The sequence below is a fragment of the Sapajus apella genome, unplaced genomic scaffold, assembly GCF_009761245.1.
Source record: "Sapajus apella isolate SASKATOON/1434 unplaced genomic scaffold, GSC_monkey_1.0 scaffold143, whole genome shotgun sequence".
Taxonomy (NCBI): Eukaryota; Metazoa; Chordata; class Mammalia; order Primates; family Cebidae; genus Sapajus; species Sapajus apella.
The window spans coordinates 2,079,506-2,086,376 of record NW_022437083.1 but is presented as its reverse complement, the minus strand read 5'-3'; positions in this window follow the sequence as shown (position 1 = coordinate 2,086,376).

Below are 6,871 nucleotides of genomic sequence, written 5' to 3'. Positions count from 1 at the left end.
GACTGCCACTGACTCCCCTTGAGTAGAAAGGTGTTGAATGAAAGGTACTGTTATCAAAGGGAGCATGATGCACATGAAAAACCCAGAAGTGAAAGTAAGATTTTATATGGGTGATGGGATGGACATAGACTTTTAAGTTTATTGTAACTGATACTAATCAGAGATTCCTATACTTACACTGTGCTTGAGGCCCTTATTTTAAATACATCCAGATATTTAATAATGTTCAGATACTTTTAATTACAGAACCTCATAGAAAATTCTCAGGGAGATTCTTCAAGCAACCACTATGTCAGCAGACCCAGATGTTTCCCTTTCTTCATATGATGAAGATCAGGGATCCAAACTTATTCGGAAAGTTAAAGAAGCACCATTCGTCCCCATTGGTAAGTTTGACATTTTAATAATCTTGAATGCAATGGAGGCATGATAAACTTGTTCATTGAGCATATCCTGAAAGAATGTATTTTCCATTTTTTTCTTATGTTGTTGAAATATGCTGAGATTGGCCTGATATAAATCTCATCACAAAGATACTTCTGTATGTCTTCAGACTTTTTATTATTTTTGGAGACAGGGTCTCACTCTGTTGCCTAGGCTGAAGTGCAGTGGCTTGATCACAGTTCGCTGCCTCCTTATCCTCTCAGGTTCATGATTCTTCCACCTCAGCCTCTTAAGTAGCTGGGACTACAGGTGTGCAACCACCACGCCTAGCTAGTTTTTGTAATTTTTTTTTAATAGACGGGGTTTTGCCATGTTGCCTAGGCTGGTCTTGAATTCCTAGGCTCAAGCAATCCTCCCACCCTCAGCCTCTCTAAGTGCCAGGATTGTAGATGTTAGGCACTGTTCCAGCTCAGACTGACTTTACTGAGCCTTATTTCAGTGAATAATGTTGTATTGGGGAACCCCAGGACTACCCTCAGGTTTGATGATTGGGCCAAGGCTCATAAGACTCAGAAAAGCTTGTTATAGTTACAGGATTTTACAACAATAGGATATAGGCTAAAGTCAACAAAGGCATTTAGGATGAAGTCTAGGACAAACCAGACACAAAATTCTAGGTGTCCCTGTCCTGGGAAGTCCCACAGGGAGAGGGGTTACCTTTAATTCTTCAGTACTGATATGCTGTGTGGCAGTACATGCTAAGTCCTGTCCTCCAGGGAAGCCCACCAAGCCTTGGTAACCAGGTTTTATTGGGGTGCCAGTCCCAAAGGAATGCAGTGTCCACGTGACTGAAATTAGCTGTTCAGTCTTGTCTCCCGCAGAGGTCGGACTCGCAGGCGTGTGCACTTAAAACAGATGCTGCTGCAACAGTGGGGCCAATTATGAAACAAAGCAGATGAAAGGTGAAATTCATAGTACATAAGTCTAAGAACAAGTTTAAATTTCAATTGTACAAAGAATTTTAGAATTACCTTTAATGACACCATTTAGCTGTAACTATTGTTACCATTTTGATGTACATATTTCTTCTGTTTTCTTTTTTTATCTTTACAAATTTAGGATCATACTAAGATGCATATATGTATTGTGATTTTTATCTCGTGTTTTTACATACGTTACTCAAAACTTTTAATGACTTAATTTGTATTATATAAATTGATATTACATATAACAGTATTATCCTCTTGGTAGAAATTTATGTGGTTTCTAATTTTTCGTTATTAACAATTAAACTAATGAGCATACTTTTAGATGGCTCTTCAAGAAGTTAAAGGACTTTGAAGTCTCTTGAAGGAATATTTCTTCTGACCAAATAAATAATGTTAGTTGCAAAAGTACATAAAACAGAAAGATACATGCCCTATGATCCTAACTCTGAAAGGCAACAGCACTTTGCACATTCTGTCAGTGTTTTCTCTCCATATACTACCGTAAATTATTATTTATAATTACATTTAAATGAAAAATTTTTCTTTAGCCTTGTTTTCAATGCATATAGGCACATTTATATTTTTAATAATTGAATTGTTAATTTTGTAGATATACAGTGTTTCATAACAGTGATCTATACTTTCCCTCAGTAAAAAATAATTCGGAGTCACACTCTGTTGCCCAGGCAATGGCACAATCCTGGCTCACTGCAACCTATTCCTCCCACGTTCAAGTGATTCCCCTGCCTCAGCCTCCCGAGTAGCTGGGATTACAGGCACACACCACCATACCAAGCTAATTTTTGTACTTTCAGTGGAGGTGGGGTTTCACCCTATTGGCCAGGCTGGTCTCAATCTCCTGACTTTGTGATCCACCTGCCTTGACTTCCCAAAGTACTGGGATTACAGTTGTGAGCTACTGCACCTGGCCGTGTTTACTTGTTTTTAAGTCATTTATAAGTACTTTGTTCTTACACATTTGGTACAGTATGAAACATACAGAAAGACATTTTAAAAAGATGAGATACAAACATAAAATTTTCTGCTCTTTGATGAGTTGTCATTTATACATATCCATACGTATACGTAAATCCTACATTGGTGTAACCATTGCCCTATTGACAACATAGGAGTTGTTCCCATTATGTTGCTTTTACAAACTGTTGGAAGACTGTGTGTGTAAAAATTAAATATCCTTATATATACTTAATTGTACCAAAACAATAATTTGCACTAGTAGGCTGTGATGGGCTGGTTTTCCCATACTCTCAATAGCACTAGGTATTATTCTTTTTACTTTTTGCCAGTTTCATAAAGTATTTTGTTTAATTTTATATTTATTTGATTATTGGTTGAGGTTGAGCATCTTTTCATATGTATTGGCCATTCAGGCTTCTCTTCTGTGAATTAGCTTTTTTTGTTTTTTCTGTTTTGATTTTGCTTTTGTTTCTGTTTTAACTAGGTTGTCTTTCTAACTAAATTATAATTATGTATTTTGGATATTAATGTTTTCTCATATGTTGCAAGGCCCTCACGATCCTGGGTTTACTTAAGTTCCTGTATTTCTTTTTTTTTTGAGACGGAGTCTTGCTCTGTCACCAGGCTGGAGTACAGTGGTGCAGTCTCGGCTCACTGCAGCCTCCGACTCCTGGGTTCAAGCAATTCTTCCGCCTCAGCCTCCCGAGTAGCTGGGACCACAGGCGCGTGCCACCACGCCTGGCTAATTTTGTTTTTGTATTTTTAGTAGATACGGGATTTCAACGTGTTGGCCAGGATGGTCTCTATCTCTTGACCTCGTGATCTCCCGGCCTCGGCCTCCCAAAGTGCTGGGATTACAGGCGTGAGCCACCGTGCCCGGCCAGGTTCCAGTATTTCTTTATCTTGTGGATTTATCATTGCGATACTACTCTATCTGGAATTTATTTGTAGGTATAACATTGAAGCAAAATCTAACTTTAAATTTTTTTCTGTTAAGGATAGTTAATTTTCTAACACAGTGATTTGGGTATATATTTTGCATACTTTCCCCGTTTATTTGAAATGTGAACTGTGTCATATACTAAACTTAAGAGAGATTTGTTACTCAACTACTATACCTGTTTTGTTGCTTTGATCTGACTGTCTGCTAGAAACTTAATGGTATATTTAGATACCTCACTTTCACTATTCCACCTTCTCAGGAAGAGCTTGCCTGTTTACTTCGAAACTAGCTTGTTGGGCCGGGCGCGGTGGCTCAAGCCTGTAATCCCAGCACTTTGGGAGGCCGAGGCGGGTGGATCACGAGGTCAAGAGATCGAGACCATCCTGGTCAACATGGTGAAACCCCGTCTCTACTAAAAATACAAAAAATTAGCTGGGCATGGTGGCACGTGCCTGTAATCCCAGCTACTCAGGAGGCTGAGGCAGGAGAATTGCCTGAACCCAGGAGGCGGAGGTTGCGGTGAGCCGAGATCGCGCCATTGCACTCCAGCCTGGGTAACAAGAGCGAAACTCCGTCTCAAAAAAAAAAAAAGAAACTAGCTTGTTAGTCGCAGCTACTCAGGAGGTCAAGGCAGGAGGGTCACTTGAGCCCAGGATTTCAGGGCTGTCGTGTATTGATCATGACCGCAAATACCCACTGCACTCTAGTCTGGGCAACATAGGAAGACGCCGTGTCTAAAAAAAGAAAAGAAAAAGAGATTGGCTTATCCAGTTCAAAACAGGGAACAGTGTCTCATTGAGTTTTACATTTGGATTACATTGAATTTATAAATTTGGGGAGAATGGAAATCTTAGAATGTGGTGCATCTACCAATTTTCATTCAAACCTTTTGTGTCCTTAAATATAATTGTATTGTTTTCTCCAGGTCTAGAAATTTAATTTCTTTAGATATGTTTTTTAATGCATTCATGAAAGTAATCTTTTTTTTACTGGTTCTAGTTGTGTTTCTTTTTCTTTTTTTTGAGACAGAGTCTTGCTCTCTCATCCAGGCTGGAGTGCAGCGGGCACGATCTTGGCTCGTTGTAACCTCTGCCTTCCAAGTTCAAGCAATTCTCCTGCCTCAGCCTCCCGAGTAGCTGGGATTACAGGCACATGCCACCATGCCTGGCTAATTTTTGTATTTTTAGTAGAGATGGGGTTTTGCCATGTTGGCCAGGCTGGCCTAAAATTCCTGACCTCAAGTGATCCACCCGCCTTGGCCTTCCGAAGTGCTGCGATTATAGGCGTGAGCCACCATGCCCAGCCTCTGGTTGTGTTTCATTTGATTCTCCTGGATTTCCTATACACACAGTTAGATGATTTGTAAACCAGTAGTGTTTCTTCCTAAATTATGCCAATAGTTTTTTTTTAATATGGTTTAAAATTGTTTAGGATCTCCAGGCAACAACAGCAATATTTACATATATCCCTGTCTTATTCTTACCTTTAAAGGGATTTTTTTTTTTTTTTTTGAGACCGAGGAGTGCAGTGGTACGATCTCGGGTCACTGCAACCTCCACTTCCTGGGTTCAAGTGATTCTCCTGCCTCAGCCTCCCGAGTAGCTGAGACTACAGGTACATGTCACCATGCCCAGCTAAGTTTTGTATTTTTAGTAGAGACAGGGTTTCACCATGTTGGCCAGGATAGTCTCGATCTCTTGACCTCATGATCTACCTGCCTCAGCCTCCCAAAGTGCTGGGAATACAGGCGTGAGCCACCACACCCAGCCGGCACTTTTTTTTTTTTCTTGTTTTGTCATCTTTGAATACAAATATAAAATAAGGCTGAGCGCTTTGGCTCATGCCTGTAATCCCAGTGTTTTGGGAGGCTGAGGCAGGAGGATCACTTGAGCCTAGGAGTTCAAGACCAGCCTGGGCAAAATAGTGAGACCCTGTCTCTACAAAAAAAAAAATTTAAAAATTAGCCAAGCATGGTGCCACCTGCCTGTAGTCCCAGCTACTTGGGAGGCTGAGATGAGAGGTTGCTTGAGCCTGGGAGGTCAAAGCCGTGGTGAACCATGGTCATGCCACTGCAGCCCAGGTGACAGAGCAAGACCCTGTCTCTAAATAATAGATAAAAATTAAAAATGGAATATTTCTAGTGTTTTAACACTAAGGACAATTTGTATTTACTTTGGTTTCTGGATTATATTCTAATTCAGTTCTTTTACTGTTTAGATGATCAAATGATTTCATCCTTCATGAGTCTTAAGAGATTTTTTTTCCTTATTCTTGTATGTTCTTCCAATGAATTAAAAATTTTTTTATTTTTTTTATAGACACAGGTCTCACTCTGTTGCCCAGGCTGGTCTCAAACCTCTGGAGTCAAGCAGTCCTGCCTCAGCCTCCCAAAGTGCTAAGATTATAGAAATGAGTCATTGCTCCTGGCCAAGATTTTCTTACATAAAAGCAATAGTTAATTCCCAAAGTAAAAACCTGATGATCATGGTTGATAATATTATTCTAATACAGTTTTAAAGTTGATAAGCTAGTATTTGGTTTAGGAATTTTATATCCTAAAATTTATAATTTGTATTTCTTTGTAATTTTTCTCTCTCTCTCTTTTTTTTCTGAGACAGAGTCTCACTCTGTTGCTCAGGCTGGAATGCAGTGGCATGATCTCAACTCACTGCAGCCTCTCCCTGCAGAGTTCAAGTGATTCTCCTGCGTCAGCCGTTCGAATAGTTGAGACTATAGGTACCCCTCAGAACGCCTGGCTAATTTTTGTATTTTTAGTAGAGACCAGTTTTCACCACTTTGGCCAGGCTGGTCTCGAATTCCTGGCCTCAAGTAATCCACCCGCCTCAGGCTCCCAAAGGGCTGGGATTACAGGTGTGAGTCACCGAGACCAGCTTCTCATGTTATCTTAATTTTGTTTTGGTATCAGGGATTTGTTTTCTTGGGAAATGTATTGGAAAAAAATGTATTGTTATGTTTTTTAATGCCCTGGAATACTTTAAATAACATGAATTGAGAATGCCCTTATAGTTCTTATTGGACCTTATTAATAAAACTGTTTAGGTCTTTATCTTTTTGGGGATAAAGCATGTATTGCCCATTTAATTATTTCTATGGTTATTGGTATAGAAAGGTTTTCCACCACTTCTTGAATCAAATTTAGTAATTTGTATTTTCCTCAGAAATCATTCATTTCACCTAGATTTTAAAATTTAATTGGCAAATTTAATCATCTCTTATTTTTAAAAATCTCTTTACCACTTGTGATTATATCCACTTTCTCATTCCTAATGTTATATATTTATTTGCTCTTTGATCAGACTTCCTAGAGGTTTGAGAATTTCCTTTAAGAACCAGTAGTTTAGCCGGGCACGGTGGCTCAAGCCTGTAATCCCAGCACTTTGGGAGGCTGAGGCGAGTGGATCACGAGGTCAAGAGATCGAGACCATCCTGGTCAACATGGTGAAACCCTGTCTCTACTAAAAATACAAAAAATTAGCTGGGCTTGGTGGCGCGTGCCTGTAATCCCAGCTACTCAGGAGGCTGAGGCAGGAGAATTGCCTGAACCCAGGAGGCGGAG